Source organism: Dermacentor silvarum, chromosome 6, assembly GCF_013339745.2.
Source record: "Dermacentor silvarum isolate Dsil-2018 chromosome 6, BIME_Dsil_1.4, whole genome shotgun sequence".
Lineage (NCBI taxonomy): Eukaryota > Metazoa > Arthropoda > Arachnida > Ixodida > Ixodidae > Dermacentor > Dermacentor silvarum.
In genome coordinates this window covers 1,278,061-1,299,552 of record NC_051159.1, presented here as the reverse complement: position 1 = coordinate 1,299,552, position 21,492 = coordinate 1,278,061, and the positions used below count along the sequence as shown (strand labels likewise).

General features: G+C 43.3%; 1 long non-coding RNA gene across 1 annotated transcript in view; it reads left to right on the top strand.

Annotated features, from left to right (window-relative positions):
* The window catches only part of LOC125946168 (uncharacterized), a 118,869-nt gene extending 109,761 nt beyond the window's left edge, over positions 1 to 9,108 (top strand). Inside the window, exon 2 of the long non-coding RNA XR_007467432.1 lies at positions 8,871 to 9,108. This is a non-coding gene — a long non-coding RNA (uncharacterized LOC125946168). The remainder of the gene's footprint in view (positions 1 to 8,870) is intronic.
* Positions 9,109 to 21,492: the final 12,384 nt, after the last annotated feature.

The following is a 21,492-nucleotide window of genomic DNA, read 5'->3' as shown; positions in this document are numbered from 1 at the left end:
CGATCCCCTTAAAGTCAGCTTCACTTTTAAACAAAAATGAATTGCTGAGAAGACGTTTTTCTATGGGCAATAAAGGTCGCCTTACATTAAAATGTGAAGGCCCTAGGACCTTTTTTATTATTTTATTAATTGTTTGCTATTGTCTCGACGTGCGCGCGTGTCTAAAGCGCATTAGGCAGGCCAAGTCCCAATTTAACCCGCCGAAATTAGAAATTAACCTGCCGAGGATGCGAGCGCCATCTGGATAAGATTTTCGCAAGTAGCCTACCCGAGCGCGCCGCTGTTGGTATGGTAGAAATGCTGGCAAAAGGGGTTTGAGTTTGAGTTTCTTCGTAACAGAATTATGTTTTATCGTACACTCAAATCACAGTGCGGCGCAACCATGTCTGTAGGTTGTAGTTAAGTCGTACTTTACCATTTTTCGGATGAATTTCACTGGGAGAAATTAACTTTTTGTTCACTAACACCTTGCACCACGCGGATAGCCTGCGCGGTCGGGGTGGTTCGGGATGATTTTCTCCGCCACGGACGCCGACATCCACGCTTACACCGACACCGGTACGCCGGATTCTCGCGACAAGGGGCCCTTAGCGCTATCGCGTTAAAAAGGAAGATGAGAACCAGTCGGTTCAGGCTCAGCTTCGGTGGGAAATGAACGAGATCGAGTTTCGGTACAGGCAGCTCAATTTAGAAATTCATGGGGTGCCTTTCCTGCAAGGTGAAACATTGCACAAAGTGGTAAATAAGTTGCAGACTAGCTGGAAACGCCTCTTTTCGGTGAACATGGCATTGCCTCAGTGCACAGGCTGCCCGCACAGAAAGATGAAATACCTAGAATAATCGTGCCTGTCACAAGGGAGTCGTGATTCATCAAGAAGAACAACCTAAAAGATAGCCATCCGCGCATTTTCCTTCAGGGACAACTTGACCAGTAACAACAGAGACCTGCTACAAGCAACAAAAAAAACTGGGCTAAGGAAGCTGGGTTTAAATATGTTTGGTATGCGCATGGAAAGGTTCTATTGCGAATGTCTGATGGGGCAAACGCAATTCACGTTAGATGCCGCGGGGTCCTTGATCGCCTTCAGCCCACATAATGTGCCCAGCCAGTGTTATTCTTGACCAAAAGAGTGCAAAGATGAATGACCACGATTTCTGCTTGCCGATTGACTTGAACAGCATAGCACCTAAATTTTATTCTCATGCACTGAAATGTATGCATCTAAACGCTAGATCTGTCCGGAATAAAGCATTTCTTTTAGAAGAATTCTTCAATAAATTTTCTTTCAATTTCTCAATTATCATGCTCAGTGAAACATGGAGCAAAAAAAATAATGACGTCTTCAGAATAGAAGGCTATAATACACATTATCTCAACCGACCTTGCGGTCGCGAAGCTGATGTTGCATTTCTAACTCTAGAACAAATGAACTGCGAACTAGTAGATGCTTTCAGTATTGTGACGCCCGATTCCGAATGTTATCTTTATTTGCAGATAAAGTATATATTCTATCGGTTATCAGCCGCCGTGTGGACATATTCAAACGTTTCTTGAATTTTATGAAAGCTTTCTTTAGTTTGTTGTACGGAGCAGGTGCATGTTGGTTGCCCCAGGTGATTACGACATTGATATGGGAATCAATACTTCTGTTAGTACAAATTTTAAATATATTGTGCTGTCAAATGCGTTTGATAAGGGTATTAATGAACGAACAAAAATAACAATTGAATGCATCTCAGTATTAGATATATTTATAACAAATTTTTCAATGTCGGAGATAAAAGCTGGTGCCATATGTTTTATTAGGGACCATCTTCCTGTGTTTTTTTTTTGTCTAAATGATGCCGGCATTCCTAAACATTTGCCTGCTGAAATATTTTAGCAGCCAATAAGAGACACGGCTCTTAACGCACTTCGAAAGGAGCTGCTTCAATCAGACTGGTGCAAGGTTCTCAGTTTAGACGACGTTGAGAACGCCTACATTGCATTTTTAAAGGTTTTTACCAAGTTCACTTTCCTGTTAAAAGATGCCAAATAAATAGAAAAATTCAGAAACTATGCGTAACGCACGAACTCTATCGACAAATGAGAACAAAACATAGGCTCTGCAGACAATTTCTCAACACTCGTAATCTTGACGACCATTTTCAAATAATATCGAAACAAACTAACCAAGAAACTGCGCATTGCAACTATTGCAACTAAAGAGTACTCGTCTTTCGTAGATGTCCGAAATGCTCGAGTGAGCTGCTTTGCGACAAATGAAATACACTACTACGTCGCGGTGATCGTCGTAGCTGCATTTCCAAACTTACCATTAAGGGCGAAGAGTTGCATAGGGCGGAACAGGCTGATGATTTCAATGCTTTCTTGACAAACATAAGTACGTCAGGTAGTTCCCCAGATGCATGTCAATATGTGAACGTGAGGAATGATAAATCTTTATTTCTGCAGCCCTGCAGCCCGTCACAGTACAGGAAGTAATCACAAATTTAAACAGCAGCTGTAGGGATCTCGATGAACTTGAAATAAAAGCTGTGAAATATGTCGCAGACGTAATTGCACCAGTTTTTGCGAATATATTATCTGCCTGATTACATCAACATTTTCTAATAGATATGTAAATTGTCAAAGTAGTATAGTACTCTTTAAAAAGTGGAATAGAAATGACTTAAGGCAATTATCGACCGGTATCTATCTTGCCAATTTTTCAGCGGCTCTCGAGAAATTATTTCACTGTAAGGTCTTGAATTTCGCTGAAAGCTCCATTGAATGAACACCTCACAAATTTGGGTTCAGGAAGAACTTGTCAACAGAATTAGCCTTGCTTCACTAAAAGGACTACATTTTAACAGAATTTGAAAGCAAGAAAAGAGTGATTAGCTTATTTGTCGACTTTTACAAGGCTTTTGACTTGGTGAATCAGGAAGTTTTGATCGATAAGTTGCATATTTATGGTACACGTGGGTGTGGGTTACGTTTATTGCGGTCATATTTATCCCATCGGCGGACAGGTTTTCCAAATTAACAACTCGCAATCACAAGTCCTTCCACTGTTTTGTGGTGTTCCTCAAGGCAGTATATTGGGGTCCTTGCTGTTTAATTTTTACCTAAATGACATTGGTAACATCATTCAGAGCGCCAATTTTTTATATACCCAGATAACACTAGCATATCTTTTTCTGGTAGTAACATCGATCACTTAAGCTTAGTTTAAGGGACACTATAGTTCAGGCACAACAGTGGCCCTCATTTAACTCTATGAAGATTAACGAAAATAAAACAAAAGTAGTTATCTTTCGGACCAGAAATAAGCCAGTCCTTCCTCATACCGATATTATTTTCAACTCTCGTCCTCTTGATATTGTTGACCATTTCAAATGCCTTGGTGTGACATTTACTGCACATGTGTTCTGGGAATCTCACGTGAACTTACTAGTGACAAATCTAGCTCGAATAACTCGAATAATTGGTCGTCTCAGATGCATCCTCACTGCAAAACTTAAACTAATGATTTATAATTCTATTTTCTATTCACTGGTTAACTACTGCCAACTTGTCGGGGAACAACTACATTCTCGAACTACAAAAATTTACGTTATGCAAAAACGATACCTACGCCATGTGGCGAATGTTGATTATAATGCAACAGCTGCAGGTTTTTTCCATAGAGCGTATGTTATCACGGCTCGCAAGCTATACCGCTATCATTTGAGTACTAGATTTAATTATGAAGTGAGATATAATGTACATAACCTGGGTACTCTGGCACACTTAGAAAAAATTCTTCAATATTATGCTACCAGACATGGCGAATATGTTACCATACATGGAGAACGTTGTTTCAGCCCACTTGAACTCTGGCATGGAACGCCGATGTTATTCTTTACCATCACTGTTAAACCATTACCAATCTGCTAATTTTGATTTATTTTTTCCACTGATAAACTTACATCTATGTTTGCAGAAGAAGAAAACTGATTTTACTTGTCCTGGCATTTATTTTTTCGGACCATTGTGCTTTACTTTTGATCTGCACTGCTCAAGTGTTTAGATTTGTTTATTGACTGTGTTTTTCATTGCTGTTGTCCAAACGCTGCTCATTACCTTGGGCTGAGGACTCGTCAAGCTGTCTACTGGCAGCGTTTTTCTGTTGTGCTCCACCTGTAATGTATATGGTGGAAAATAAACATTTGATTGAGAAAGATTTCATTAACCCGGGCCCCCATAACCTTGAAGAAGTTCTGCAAACGATGAAGGACTTGAATGAGCGTACAAAGAGAATTGGATCAGCACGAGAAACAATACTGGAAACAGCATCTGAATTGAAGCAACAACAGCAATCTGTTTCAAAAGTGATGTCCGAAATAAAGGACTGACCAAAAAAGTGGAAGACCAAACTTCCGTTCTCGAGCAGTGGCAACAAGATACGAAAGAGGTGCAGGCCGCAGTAGAGCGCCTCAAAGAAGGCACGTGTGTCTTGCACTCACGTCTTGATGACGCAGAAAATCGGTGTCTAAGAAACAACCCGATCTTTTATGAATAGCAGAATTTTTCTGAATAATACTCCGAAAGATGACATCACAGGTTCTGGCATATGCCGGGCGCACAGAACTGGGCGCTTTGATTCATCAAAAAGTCCACCATTCCTAACTAAATTTGAAACCTATAGAATCAGGGAGCTTGTCTCTTCTCAGCAAGGTTTCTCAAAAAGTACGGGCACATCCATGAGCGAAGATTTTTGCCAAGCAACGCGTAACATAAGGAAAAAAATAATGGAATGTGGCAAATAGAAAATAACATTTTTCCAACTCCGATATAACAAACTAAATTTCGATGGGAAATGCTGCGGCTAAGACGAAGCCAAAGACAGCTATCACGCGTACGTCAACGCCTGGTACGTTCGTTTGAGCAGACAGAATGAACACATGAACGCAAGGTGTTGTACACACACAACATTAATTCAATATGGAGTTTCAACAGCAGTAGCACACGGTAACATCCAACGCTTATTGCACACGGCATCCGTCCTCCATAGCAATGTTTTACGATCGCACTACCGCGTTAACCAACGTCTGTGAGGCGATCGTCCATACGCTAGCGTCGGGGCGCTTACAGTACCGGTTATGTTCGTATCGGATATCGGCGTCACCCGGTCTGTGGTCCGTCGTCGCAACCCGGTCGTCGTTCGTCGTCGCTGGTGTCCGGCATCACCGATGCCCCGGCTGACGTGACGAAGGCACAGTCGCTGAGGAGCTGTTGCGCTCCGACAGAGCGGAACTCGTGCCGGTTGGCGCTCCTGGTGCGCACCGGCACAGCTTAGATCCCTAGACGGGACGGTGACTATCTGCAGCCAGCCTTCACGCGTCCACGTTCAGCGGCGCGAACGCTGACGTGTCCAGGCAGGTAGGTCCGGCCCAGCGGTAGTTCCTGAGACGGCGGTCAGCAGGTCGTCGAGCCTGGTACTCGGGCGGGACGTCGCTGCATCGCCCGAGTACTGGGGTAGGTCCCACAGTTGCGCTCTCCGGCCGTCTTCTCCTGGAACGCTGCGGCCCGACCACCACGTCCTTCTATGCGCGCCCCCCTTCTCCAAGATGGCGTCTCCACGCGCTCGCTTGATTTCTTCTTCCTTTTTGAAATCTCCTCTTGTGTGCCTTCGATCGTATTATCCTTTCTCTTCTTGTTTTTTTTTTTTTGTTTCCGTATGTCACTCCGGACAACAGCAATAATCAAATACGCAGAAAAGAGCATACACGTGGCACAACTTTTCGTTCTGGCCGTACGTTACCGACAATATAGGGCCATCCGTGGGGAGGGGCCACAAAACAATGCAGGTGTTCAGTTATTTTTACTAACCTTCATAGTTTTTTTCCCGAAGAAAGACGAATCGTGCGCCGTTATTAACGAAATTAATAAAGACATTATTTTACTCACACAAGCATTGCTGAAAAGCAAAATAGCAAACCCGCAACTGCTTTAGTATGAGAACCAATATGTTGTTTACCGAAGGTACCGAACAGGTAGAATTGGTAGTGGCATTCTGCTCGATTTTAAAGATAATTTAGTGTTGCCTAACTATATTTAAAAGACAATACTAATCAAGTGACTCATCCTTTTGCGATGACTTATGATTGTTTTAATCAGATTACCATGCGTTTTTCTGCAACTGAAATTATACTCGTAGGCCATTTTAATTTTCTTTAGACTTTTTGGGCCTTTTCTAATCAACCCGCCGTGGTCGCTTAGTGGCTATGGTGTTGGGCTGATAAGCACGAGGTCGCGGGATCGAATCCCGGTCATTGTGGCTGCATTTAGATTGGGGCGAAATGCGAAAACACCCGTGTAATTAGATTTAGGTGCACGTTAAAGAACCTCAGGTGGTCAAAATTTCCGGAGTCCCCCACTAAGGCGCGCCTCATAATCAGATCATGGTTTTGGCACGTAAAACCCCATAATTTAATTTTAACGTGGTCACTGTGGAGAATACTGCCACGTTGCGTTGTAGTGACGGTCACGAACACAGTAGCAAAACTGTGAATGCCGAAACTACCTCTTTATTGGGCGAACTTGTGCCCCCAAAAGAAAGGGATATTCGAAACACAACGATAGCGGCCAACACAGTTGGCGATCGTCGAAAATCTGATCTGCCGGTCAAGCGAGTGGTGTTCTATACATGACGCGTCGAAGGTTCCAGCGCAATCGCTGGTGCTCGCGTGTCTTTCAGAAAATACTACACAATTCGCGCATGCAATCAGATTACGCAAGGTTCTGGGACATCAATCGACAACATTCGAGAAGCTACCGACACATGCAGGTACGCCCTGCGCCGAGCGATAACGTTTACCATCTGTTAGCCCGTGAAAAGCGGTCACCAGAGAAAGATGAGCAGGTACACGTGTCAATATTTATAACAGATCCTTTCTCATCACTACGTATACTTCTAAAGCCGCCACATGTTTGACCCAGTTTTTACTATTGCTTGTTATGCAGTTGACCAGTGTCGCAAGCGCACTCCATCCGAAATCTGAAAAACTAAAGGTCTGGAAGTGCGCCGGGAGTACACCAGCCTCATCGGCCTATTATAGAATAAAGGGAACAGCTTTCATGGTCGGTAGACGAGAATTCAGAAAGCCACCAAGAATCTCCAAGCAAATAAAAAAGTGGGCTATGCGTTATAGAATGGTCATACCTTGCCAAACATTTATAAGCATGTTTTAGCACGTACCCTAGTCTGCTGTTCGTTTTAGTTCTGCATGCTAAGATGCATGCATGCTAAGTTTCTGTCAAGGCCTACAAGGTTTCTGGAAATTCTGAATCTCAACTGAGATGAAGAGGTGCCTGCCTTTTTTGTGCGCAACGCTTATTCTGCATTTTTATATGTCCACGAACTCGTTATTGTTCTACAGGAACTTCAGAGCAACAAGGGCTACTGCAAACGACCTGAGCAATGGCTTCGCTGATTCATTCATGTACCATCGATGTGACCAAGGGGCGGTCGGCTTCGAAAACAGCCGATGAGCATGCCACAGCTTTCCTCTGGCGAGTTCCGGCAGCATATTTTTAGACAGATGTGTGGAGGCGGCTGAGGCGAGGAATCCGCCTCGGCCGCGATTTCTCGGAGCCAGCCACCTATGGTGCCTGTTATTGATTTTGCGAAGGTTTTCGACAAGGTAGCTGGGGACCGCTTATTTTTGAAACTTCGCTATTTTAACATAACTAGTAGGAAAAGCAACTGGATTACTAACTCTTTAACTAACCGGTACCTGGTAATGAATATTCTTCTCTGCGATCTCTAGTAAAATCGGGGGTCACGCAGGGCTCTGTATTCGGAGCGAATTTATTCCTTTACGTCAACGACATGAGCTATAATATCACATCGGCAGTTATACTATTTGCAGATGATTGCGTAACTTAAAGACGAATAATTAGCCCTCCCGACAAAGCCACTTTTCACGTGTCTGTATCAGTGGCGAATAGAAATAAATGTTTCAAAATCTAAAACTAGACCTACCAACCCCTAACGTTTTCATTACTCGATGAACTGCGTTATTATTGCAAATTCGCACAAAACAAGATAATCAGGAATTCATTTAGCTTCCAACATTTCGTTGAATAAACACATTTACATTATTACTAGCAACGCATGCAAAATACTTGGCTACCTCAGGCGTAACTTCTAGTCGGCAAACAAGTCTACTAAATTATTAACGTATACGATACTGGTTTGTTCAAAAATTGAGTACGCGTCTTTTATTTGGGACCCGCATCAGTCGTACTTCATCAACAAGCTCGAGTCAGTCCAAAACAAGGCAGCCCGCTTTATTGCGAAAATTTACTCTCGAACGTCTAGCATCCCTAACATTAAAATGTCTCTAAACTTGCCCTCACTAGACAATCGGAGACTGATAGGAATCCTTGGCCATTTTCGAAAGCTTTATCACTGCATGTCGCCTTTCGGCGCATTGCCACATACGACCCCCCGCCCACCGTGTGTCCCCGCACCTGGATCATCACTTTGAAGTGCAGCTCGTGCTTGCGCGCACTAATCTTTCGAATCATTCGCCACTCTTTCTCCCAATACATTAATGGAATATGTTACCAAATGAAATCGTATCCCCTCTAAATCACGATGAATTCCTAGTGTTATGGGCAGGGGTAGGGTGAACCTTCAACAGCGCCTGCCTGGAGCTCGAACCAGGTTGACCATCGGAGAGGGTCTGGCAGGGAAGACGAGGCGACGTAAAAACAAATAACACACGTTTAATAGATGGTTACGGGTGAGTGGTGCACTAAAAATTTTCAGAGCTAATTGCGGAGGCCACGCTCCGCTGTGCTGAGTACGGTGAACGCCACTACCAACGCCACCTAGGTGGCGTTGGTAGTGCTTCTTGATGCCAGCGTCCCTTCGAATGCTGGCATCGAGGCGTCGTCGTGCTGAGACCACCGAAGCGTTCACTGTCGGTGCGCGTTAGTGTCATAATGCAGTACTTCTCTTTTCTGCTCGTAGGCGGCGGCACCGCCCCGAGCAAGAGCGCGGGTACACGGATGAGTGTTAGATATATAAGGCGCGTCTGTGTAGCTCTCTGCAAATGCGTTTGTGGCGCAATGGGTTAAACGCTCGGCGATCTATCGTCGCGGACCGAGAGGTCGTGGGTTCGATTTCGAAATTTTGCATGTTTGTGGAACTTTTTCTTCTGGTTTCTTTCTTTGTATTATGTTCTATGACGTATTTCCGGGACGGAAATACGTCATAGAACATAATGCACATAAGATGTGCATTATGTCCCGGAAATACGTCAAAAAAAAAAAAAACACAAGAAACATTGAGCGTGCATGCTCCTGCACGCTAGGGCAAAGCAAAAGTGTTCTCCACGGGGCAGATTGCTGGCTTTATTATAACCTCCACCATCCGGGCATTCTCCTTCTCTCGTGCCCCCACTGCAGAGGGCCGTGTTAGGACACGGAGAACTTCTTATGCTGCTTAAAATTTTTTCTGGTTGTGTTCTATTATTGTAACATGCAGTATCTGCTGGAATGCGTGTCTATTTTAACAAAAGTTATCCATTTGTAACACCGTTGTAACACCCATTATAATGGCCATATGGGTCTTCAAGGTTTTGGATGTGTGGTATATTTTTTCAGAGAAAGTTTCATGTTCTGCTTTTGTATTTTTTTTCGCTTCTGTTCTTGTTCTATTCTGACATGCATTATCTGTTTGAAGGCGTGTACTATATCATTCATTTATTGTAACATCCCTATGCCATGCCCGTATGGGCCTTTATGGTATTTCAATAAAAAAGTGCTTTCCTTTATTGCAAAAATTCTCTGCCCAGCTAGAACTGACTGTAGTGCGGATATCACTGCAAGAAGGGCAATCCATGTGCCATCTGACATTCTAAGGTACAGCAGGAGTCACACGAAGCTCACGGGAGCATTTGGACAAGCTGTAACTGCAGAGGTTATGTATGTTTCTCTCGGTCTCCCGGATCTATTAGCGGATGGTACTCCGCGCGTACAGTTACTCTCTGCGATGCCTCCGGAATTGTCGCGATCGCTGACTTGACACCTGACGACTATGAGGGGCGTGAGGCCGGCTCGAACATGATTGTGCCACTCACGCATTTTCTTCTGCTAACGCAGGCTGGTGATTATTCGAATGAGAGTTTCACCTTTCACGTATTCATGTTGCCGGTTACGCCCCGTGGTTCAAGTGTGCATTCAGAGTACCGTGCTGTGCGTTGTCATGCCAAACATCGTTTCTTTTTACTGCGAAGATGTGCATTCTATTTTTTGCTTTTATTCCTGTGCGGTGACGTACACTGTAAAATAATTTACACCACTAAAAGTAAAAAAGGGTGTAAATGTGTCTATAACTCACACCCTTAGGGTGTTACTTATATAAATCACACCCTAAGGCTGTGAGTTATACACACATTTACACCCTTTTTTATTTTTAGGGGTGTAAATTATTTTACAGTGTAGAGCTAAATCCTGGCCCAACTACTGCTGAAACACTGAATCTAATTTTGGATGGCCAAAAAGAAATAAAGGACAAATTGCAGGCTAGAAAAATTGCAGAATCAAGGTCAAATAGCTATAAAAGAGCTGAAGTCGCGAATAGATTCTGTGGAAACTGCAATAACACAGCTCGCAAACCTAAGAGGAGCCGTTACTGAATGTAGGAAGAAAACTGAAGATACTCGCAGCGCGGTGAAGGACTTATCCCGTAAAATAGACGACTTGGAAAACCGCAGCAGGCGATGTAACCTGATATTTTATGGTGTGCCTGAGAGTGAATGTCGTGAACTGCCCGCTGTCTCTGAGAAAAAAGTACAAGAAATCGTATCACGTTTAGGACTAACGCCAGTGCAGATTGAAAGGGCACACAGACTTGGCCGGTGCCAGGCTAATAAACCTCGGCCGCTCATTGCAATGTTTACGAGGTTTAAAGATAAACAGGCAATTCTAGCCAACGCAAGGAAACTAAAAGAATCCAATATTAGTATATCAGAAGATTTTTCAGATGCAGTGCGCAGAAAAAGAAAGTTTCTTTGGGAATTCGGCAAAAGGAATGCTCTTGATGGTGCTCGCGTGAACATAAAATATGATAAGCTGTTTTTAAACGGGCAATCCTATGTATATGACGAAGGTAGTGGCCAGGTTGTGCAAAGAGCATGACGCATGCGCAGCTCCGTAGCAAATGTAACTTTGCTTGTTGTCAACTGCCCTAGTATCAAGAACAAAGTAGATGCTTTCGACAACCTACTACGCATGACCAAACCAAGTGTAGTGCTTGGAACGTAATCATGGCTAGATGACGAAATAACAAGCAATGAAGTCTTTCCAAACGGCTACACATGCTTTAGGAACGATAGAAACCGTCATGGCGGTGGAGTCTTTATACTTGTTGACACTTTGCTTTCTTGTTCCGCTCTCGATATCGGCAACGTAAATTGCGAGGATATATGCCGTAAGATTCGGTTACCAAACGGGAAAACATTATCAGTATGTTCATTTTATAGGGCTCCTTCAAGTTATCTTACTCTCTTGTCTGATTTTTCAAAGGCAATAGAGACAGTCAATACAGATTACCTTGTCATTGGCGGGGACTTTAACATTCCAGAGCTTTCTTGGAATAAGCAACCTTCTAATGTTAGGGCTACATCTGCAGTGGCAAAGGAATTGTTGACGATCGTAAGAAGTTTTTCCTTAACCCAGGTTATAACAGAAGGTACGAGACAAAATAACGTCTTCAACCTAATTTTAACTAATCAGCCAAATTGGGTTAGGACAGTTTTGGTGGTGCCAGGTATTAGCGAGCATAAAGCTGTGATTTGTGAAATGAATCTGACGTACGAAAAGACGCAAAGCTCGACAGCGAGAGGGATGTATAATTGCAGCCAAGCCAACGTAAATGAAATACGACTTGCTATAATTCCTTCCGGAATTCGAAATACTTTCTGAAACAATCGATGTTCATCAGTTATGGGTCCTTTTTAAAACAAAAATGCTTGAGATACAAGAAAACTATGTGCCATCGTGCGTGCAGACCAAACAGCGTAAAAATGCCCGTGTGCTTGCGTTGTAGTGCACGGTAAAGAACCCCAGGTGGTCAAAATTATTCCGGAGTCCTCCACTACGGCGTGCCTCATAATCAGAACTGGTTTTGGCACGTAAAACCCCAGAAAGAAGAAGACCAAACAGCGTACTAAATCTAAGCCATGGTTTAATGGTGAGCTACGACGCCTTACTAGTAAAAGGAATAGGATATACAGGAAATATAAAAGAAACTCCATTTTGAGAACTTGCGATCAACTTGCGGCTATAACCAAAATCATGCAAACAAAAATCCGCCAGGCAAAAAAATAATTCTTTGACGCTTTGCCTTCTCGACTTCAAACAACGAAAAAGCTGTTCTGGAATCTTGTCAAATGTAACAGAAAAGACAAAGTATGTATTCCATCACTTCAGCATGACAGGAGTGGAAATGGAAAAGAGCTTAGAAAAAGCCAACTGCTTCAACAAGTTTTTTGCTTCTATTTTCGCACACAGTGCCTCGAGCGCAATTCCGCATCCGTCTGCTAATGAGGTTATTGAAAACATGGATGATATAGTTATTGATGAAAGTGGAATACAGTCTCTTCTTGAACGTTTAGATTCCAGCAAAGCCGGTGGGCCGGAATGGATTGACGAGCGCTTTTCTCAAATTGTGTGCGTCGTTCATACCACCCTTTCTAAAGGTACTGTACTCGAAGTCATTGAGCACCGGGGTCCTACCACACGAATGGAAGATGGCGTGCGTTGTGCCAGTGTATAAATCGGGGCCTCGCGAGCTAGTCAACAATTTCAGACCGATATCTCTAACAAGTATTGTCTGCAAAGTATTAGAGCACGTCTTGTGCAGTCACATAATGACACACATTGCCAATCATAACCTCCTGAATCCGAGACAGCATGGTTTCAGGTAAGGGCTTTCCTGTACAACTCAATTAACAGAATTCGTTCATGAAGTTTGTGGTGCACTGGATGCGCGTTCTTGTCCTGATTCGGTGATTGTAGATTTTAGAAAAGCTTTCGACCTGGTGGATCACACATTACTTGTATGTAAACTACGTTGGTTTAATATCAATGAACAAGCAATTGCATGGATTCAGGAATACCTTTCTTTGCGGTTTCAGCATGTAGTGGTAAATGGCGCAAAATCTAGTGCGGCCCGCGTAGCGTCTGGCGTCTCCCAGGGCTCGGTAGTGGACCCATTACTTTTCTTAATATTTATAAATGACCTTCCCAACACTATTGTTTCTTCCGTAAGATTGTTTGCTGATAATCTGATAATACATAGAAAAATTACAAGCATTGCCGATACTGTTATTTTGCAAAAATGATTTAGTTAAAATACAAAACTGGTGCAGAGAGTTACATATGTAAATATACACACAGAAAACTGTCCACGTGCGCTTTACTAAAAAGTGTATGCCAGAAGCAGTATATTATTTATCCGGTTCGCCATTGCAGACTGTTTCCGAGTACAAGTACTTGAGTGTATTTCTCACACCGTCCGTATTTTGGCACAGGCACGTTGATTTCATTACAACAAAGGCATGCAAAGTGTTATGATTTCTACGGCGCAATACAAAACTCTTTCCGCAGCAGGCTCGTGATCTTCTGTACAAAAGCTATATTAGACCCATTTTAGAATATGGATGCACCGTATGGGACCCTCCTACGTGTACCGACCGAGATAAACTTGAGAGAGTTCAGAATGTAGCAGCACTGTATGTAATAAGCAACTATGAGAGAAATTTTAGCATTACTACTGCAAAACAAACATTAAAATGGGACACTTTGGAAAAAAGAAGGCACACATTACGCTTGAAACTTTTTCACAATATATATTATGGCCAAATAGGAATAGACCGCAATAAGTATATTCTTCAGCCACATTATATATCCAGACGAACAGATCACGAGCTCAAGGTTAGGGAATACAGTTGTAGAACTAAGCTTTTCAAAAGCACTTTTTTCCCCAAAACCATCTTAAAATGGAATCGACTGCCTGCTGCCGTGGTTGGTATACATTAATTAATAATGAACTTTTTGCAAATGCTCATTGAAATTTTGTTCTTTATTTTATAGTATATAGTTAATGTTAGAGTTTGTATAATTACATAGTGCCTTATTATTTTGTTGTATGATGCCGTTTCTTGCCTTTTTTGCATTGTAAAGTGTAGTGCTATTTGTTGTATGCCATAAGCTGTTTACATTGTTGTACGTAACCCCCCCCCCCCCCCCCTGTAATGCCTAAATGGCGCTTTGGGTATGAGTAAATAAATAAATAAGTAAGTAAATAAATAAATAAATAAATAAATAAATAAATAATAAATAAATAAATAAATAAATAAATAAATAAATAACAGGCTTTGGCTTACCGCGGACAGACGAGTACAGAAGCTATTAGAATGCATTTAAGGCACGGCAATAACCCCAGCGCAGCCGCGAAAGATAGCCGACGCGTGCACGCGCAGAGCACACTCTAGCACGCCCATCCCGAATGTCTCCTCCACCTGCCGCTTCACTGCACCGTGTCTGTCCAGCTCCGCGAAACCGTGCGCTTCCTGTTTTCAGCCGGTTCCACATAATTGGTCTCCCCGACGAAGCGATCCAGTCATGCCAGCATAAACAGGGTGACTGTGGCCGCGAGCGATAACCACGTCCAAACACGCCGAGCGTGACGGCAGTATTCCTGCGCCAGCAGAGGTGCCGCGCCTCTACGGCCTCCAGGAGTTTTCTGTCGCCAATCAGGCTATCTGGTTCATGTAGTTAGACAGCCACTTCTTCAACAACGCGACTAATCCACTGCTGCGCTACGACCACGCACAGCGGGAGCTTCGAGAGGACCTGATCGCGCAACTCCTACTACCACCTCGTCGGCCGAACGTCTACGACGACTTGCGGCACACCGTCATTGGGTACTAGGCTTCCTCAGGCTCACAGCACGGTCTTCTCGGCACGCAGTCACACAAAGCTTCGCTATTTGACAAGTCGCCTCATCCCGCTTATTCAAGACGCGCACCTTCAGCGTCCATTCGTGCTGCTCGTCATCACACGCCCGACCAGACTCTCCAACGTCCCTGCGACACGTAAGTCGGCAGCCTAGCCGACACCCACATGCACGCCTGCTAATGGCAAGGAATCAGCTGGGCCAACAGCAAGCGTTTTTCATTTCTTCACGGCCCCCGTCCTACCTGAGTACAGCCAGAGGCTCCCAACCTGTCGTATCAGGTGACCGCTGTTGCATCCGCTTCGGAGGCTGTGTCACTAGCGCACCAGGCGTGATTTTCCTTCTCGACAGCATGGGAACTCCACGGGCACCAGCCCTGCGGCTCCTCCAGCAACTACCGCAATAGCCACGACTTCTTCGTCCTCGGAGATCTTTCGGCAAGCAGCAGAAGGCGCAAGTCCAGGAATCCGGGACATGAACTAATGAGGCGAAGCCGACCCTGGGGTGATGTGGTCGGCGTAACTCTATAGGAAGCATCTTTAAAAAATTGATTGCTGAGCAATGCCTCACTTTTCGTGAATTGCACTTTAGGCACTTAATCCTGACCACGGTCTCTCGCTATATGCTCGCTATATGTGGCGTCTAGTTTAATTTCAATGGCTCGATTTTTTTTCCTGGGACGCTTTTGTAGACCCGTTTAAAATCCATGGGGTGATTTTTTAAATGCATGGGATGATTTCTTAAACGCAGATCTTAAGTTGCACTCTGGTGGCATATACTCTAGGTCTCCTTCTATATGTAGGTCAAGTTTGGCTTATTCCGCTAGCTGATTTTTTTTTTCCTGGGGCGCTTTTGTTCAGCTACTATGCGGCGAAGCAGCACTACAGCGGCAAAAGATTCGTACGTCGTTGTTTTGAAGGGAAAGAGCTCGTCTATCACGTTAAAACTCATAGACACGAATGTGCAGTTATGATGTACATTCGTGACCAGATGTGCAAGCGAAGATGACACTGCCCAATTCTGCAACAAGTAGCGGACCGATTGGCTTTATGAAATGACATCGAAGCATTAAACCCGCCTATGCGCGCTATATATTGCCAATTTTCAGCGCATGTTAAAATGTTTTATTTGGTATTTAGAAAGATAAACATTACGTTCTAGTTCAACCTATGAATATCCATCAGTAATTGTGCTGAACTATTGACCAATTAAAGAAGTAATTACACAATAAGCTAAGTAATAGAACTATAGTAACTAGTGAGCACTAGTTACTGACATACTATGTTTAGCTCTCTCGGTTTTACACACCTGCAATGTAATGGATATCAAATGAAATATCATAAAACAAGTAATTCAACAATGAGGCCTGTCTGGGAACAGCATGATGAAGTCAGTAGTTATAATAAATCAGTTATTTTACTGGTACAGCAGTTGTTTTAATTCGTGCACGTCGTTATTGGGGCCATTCGCACTTTAAAATAATGAGCATCTTGCTTAACATTAGTAACTGATAACGCCAAGTCTACCTTTCATAAAGTATTGCGTCATGGATATCAATTAAATGTAATTAAACAGTGACTCAATTATGATAACTAGGAGTGGCAGGACTGAGTTACTTGTGATCACGGATCACTTTACTTATTGGGAAAGCCGTAGCCTTTATTCATATACGTCGTCATTGATATCAATCCAAAAGTCATTAAATTATTGTTTATTTCTTTACCACTGCTGACCGATTACGCGCAGGTATTAGTGATCACTATAGTGATACGCTCAGTTCGATGTTCTCGTAATTTATACAGTGTAGCTTAATGCATATCAAATTAAACGTCTTATAAACACTGACTCAATTATAAAAACTACGAGATGGTAGAACCGAGTCACTTGCAATCACAAATCACTTTGTTTAGTATGATAGTGGTAGCCTTGATTCGGGCACTTCGTCATTGGCATCAATAAATAGTGATTGCATGAGTACTTTGGTTGCCATTATTAACTGATGACGCCGAGTCATTAGTGATCACTAGTTATACGCTACGTTCAATGTGTTCGTACTTTAAAGCAATATAGCTGATTTGAAGAGTTGAGCAATGGTCTGCTATTTTGTTTCAGGTGTTGCCGTGAAGGCACTTCTAGTTCTAATAAAAACGCCAACTAGATGTTGCTAATCGTAGTGGTTAAGGGGAAAGAAAAAAAAAGTTGCAGTGGCTTAGCTCGGCTATGCCAAGATATACGTAGCGTTAGCAAAGGTTCAGCTGATTATTCTTAGCTTTCCTGGTTGCCTAGATTGTCAAGGATTTGCTTGATTGTCATGCTTACTGCTGCTCCAATGACACACACGCGGTATACATATTATGTGGCACATGTATTCATTCCTCCTACGCTCAACCGCTAATTGCCAGGCAACTACTTCGGGATCCGATGAGTCAAGCTTCTCCGTTCTTCTGCGCTGTTGAGCAGCATTTGCGCTCTCCTTCTCCATGGCTATACCACACTGGCAAACGCCAGTCAGAAGCGCAGCGGCTTCAGCGCAGTGTCAGACGGCGACTGCACAGCGAGCGCGCGCCGGCGCCAGTGCGTCTACCACGGCTACGACGTCACTCCTCTGGAATGCGCAGACCGGCGGCGGTCAAAGCCCCTTGATGTTAGAAAGTAGCGACACTCTCCCCCACGCGCGCGCTTTCCTCCTCAATTCTCCTCGGATTTCTCCCCCTCACAGGGCCGGCGCGGAGCTGAACCCTCCAGTGGCTCGCTGCAGCCGCATTAAGGCCGTTTCACATGGTGCGATTTTGCACTGCGATTATCGCACCGGAAGTGCGATTTCCGTCGCATGCGACGAAAATCGCAGTCGCAGGGCCGATTCTGCGATTTTCGGCTGCGACCAACCGGTTGGTCGCAGCGTCGCAACGTCGCAGCAATCGCTGCGATTTTCCGTCGAAATTGCGCCGAGAGCTATTTCGCGGTCTGTTTAGGAAAATGGCGGCGGTCGCTCAACGCAACGTTTATAGATACTTTTTTGTCTATAAATATTGGCTCAACAAGCCTCGAACAGTGCAACTAATTGAGTGGAGCCTTGGATTGCGCAATCGGTACGTAACATCAGCACCGACACGCGAACAGTGCAGATAAAAACTCGTAGGTCAGATTCGGTTCTGTGCTTTCTATGGGTTTGTTGACACGCTACGTTGCTAATCTGGCGACGCTGTTTTTTAGGTTGGCTTCGGGTGCTGATAGTACGTACTTTTGCGTGATTTTGCGTTATTCAAACGCGCTGCGAGTTGGTAAATACTACGAGGTGTCCCTCACGGGAAGCATGCATGCATGGCCTTCGGATGTCGTCCCAATTTTCCGGTTGTGGAGATAACTCGCGATATACGGAAATGCCACAGTTTTATCGCGGTATGCTTTTACGGACGGAACAATTTAAAGAATATGCAACTACGGACAAATGTACGGTCAACAGGTCACGCTATACGCGCGACCGTTTAGTTGCAGTCGGTTGTTTTGGGCTTTCATGCCCATTTTCCCCAGTTAATTATCTCATTTCAAAGTTCTGTTACTTCCGCTGCTAGACGCGACTGCTTATCAAGCTTGCAAAGCGAAGGTGCAAACTATATATCGTAATGAATGTTCTACAATAGCGTATTTAACGCTTTGACTGGGAATAAACAGTATTGCCAATTTGTTTTCGAAGCAATATTTAAAGTTTCTTTTTTCTCATTTTTCTGATGTTTCATTTTTCTGCTGAAAAAAAAAACAATAAACAAACCTTCAGTGTGTTGCAGACTTTGTATCCTTACTGCATCTGTATTAACCCTCACATTAAAAGGTAAGTGCACATTTCGCTTACTTCAGTGCATCGAATTACTTTTGTTTATGCTGATTGTAACATATCGCAGTACTCTAAGAAACTACTGTGCCATAAACAGCCTTGCCTTTTCTTGCTTCTCTGTCTCTACTTCCTGTAAAACACATGTAATAATGCAAAAAGCAGGCAAACACCTTGTTTTTATAAGCAGTAGATAACTCATTAAACAAAAGCAGATCAAAATTGTGCAGTGAAGTAAGCCAGTTGCATTCCTTCGTGTGAATGATAGCATCTTTTCACGTGTGGGTGGTTCTTGCATGTCCACAGCTCATAAAGTGGGCAGGCTCATCACGAGGCATAGGTCTTGCCCATCAAGATGGAGGCAGTGTTGCTAATGAGTCTGCAATTACATGTATTACTGCATAAACTCATATAACCATATCCCATCATTACTCAGTCGAGCTTGCTCAGAGTCATATTCACCAAAATTCTACTTATCCGAGCTTGCTCTGACTCATATTCACCAAAATTATACTCGGCCAAGCTTGATCTCACTAATATTCACAAAGATTCTACTCATGTAAGCTTGCACCGAGTCATATTCACCAAATATCTACTTAGCCAAGCTTGCTCTGACTTATATTCATCAAAAATCTACTTGCCGAGCTTGCTTCGACTCATATTCACTAAAATTATACTCGGATGAGCTTGCCCTGACTACCACATGACATATTCACTAAAAGTTTACTCAACCGAGCTTGCTATTACTTGTATTCACCAAAATTCTACTCAGTCAGGCTCAAACTAACTCGGACTCATGGCTAGTTCGAAGTCTTAGTGAGCCGACATTTGAGTGAGTTCACCGTGCTATGTATACATTACATTATGTGACCTGTGCGGTGAATAAGGAAACATCGCCTATGAGTACGTGTTGCATCGGGTGAACTAAGGACAACTTTACACACTGCAGTTAGTTTTCTAGAGTTTAATTGACCGTTGCGTGAAAGCTTTGCCTCATGTCGATTCAAGCAAGTGCATTGGATCTGCATCATATTTTTGCCAATCCTGCTGGCTGTCCTGGCCATTACTGGGTGGCGACATGTTGTACATTTCAACACAAACTTGAATAAATGACTGTGGTGCAATATATTTAAAAAAAAAGATGCTTGCATCACTGCACGTATAACAATCAGAACATGATACAAACACATGCACATAAGATGCACACAAACGATTAATACATAAACAGACGGAATCAGCTAGCCACCACCTACTGAAAAAAGAAAATAGCACAGGCCAATGCTGCAATGGGACTACGTATAGCCATTCCCCTTGCCAGGTACATGGGCTATAGGAGAAACTCACGTGCAAGCTACACGCTCTGGGACCTCCTTCTGTATACTTATGTAAGCATGTATTCTACTTACGAAAGAAAAATAAACTGAAACCTAGCAGTTACCTCAAGGTAGCAGCTATGGACGCTTTTGCATTCGCAGCTGCCCACTCAACCACTCAAGTGTGTTCAGTGTGTACTTGTACTTAGGCACACTTTTTATTGTCTATATCCCAAAGTTTAAAGTGGCTCCTCAAAATTTTGAGAATGTTTGGATTCTGAGGCTTGCAACGGTAAATATTTTTATTCCATTCTCGTTCAAGGTGAAAGCTCATACAAAAGCTTATAGATATTGTCAGTGCCCCTCACTTTCCCTCGGAACATAAGTAGTCTGTTATTGAGATTCTAGCAGCTTTTCAACAGCAAGAAAGGGAATCAGCTTTCTCCGTTTTCAGCATTGCGTTAACGCAGGCAATTCAGGGAGGCATAAAGTTTTGCTAATACAATCGGTTCGGGAATACGAGATTAGATTGTACCTTGACGCTTTCCTTGCACTTTCTTATTTTGGTCAAATAATCTAGCTTGAAATGGCTCCAGTTAGCATGCTCTAAGATTGGTCTAATATAGGTTAAGTACATGACTAGCTTAACAGACTGGGATGCTGGCTTTCATTTCCAGGAAAGGAACCATATTGCCTGCTCCAGTTGCATATGTTTTTGGTTATCTGGGGTTTCAGCCTCACTTTTAAGATAATGTGCTCAAGCAGGTAGAAGCACACGTATGCTATCAGCGGATAGTTTCGATAGCTTCTTACTTTACACTTGTCACAATGAACAGAAAATTCTGGCGTTCGATTTTGTTATTAAACAAACAAACGTACTCCTAACAAAGTATTTTAATGTTAGCCGTGGGGCTACGCGGCTGCTGTACTGCAGCATATTAACTTAAGCTTCTTGATACAGATTCACAGCACACTAACAGCGCAAGAAACAGGACGAGAAAATAGACGACGCCCATGTCTGTCAGAATGATGCAATACTACGAACACAAGTGACTGCAGCTCCTAAAAAAAAATGTGGTGTCGGCTTTTACGCCTCTCGAAATATTCAGAGAGCACTTGTATGAATAATTACAGCACACGCGCCGAGACGGACGAACCAGGCTGGCGCTAAGATTAAAGTTCACAACACAAATTCCATTGCACGTTCAGTAATTACACACAGATCATTTGCGGCTTCCTTCAGGGGCAGACGTGAGCTTTTGGGTTGGTGCTTGCTGCTAAGTTTTGTGCAAGAATATTGCTAGGAGCAGGAACCGGGGCTTGTGCGCAATCACGAGCAATACACACA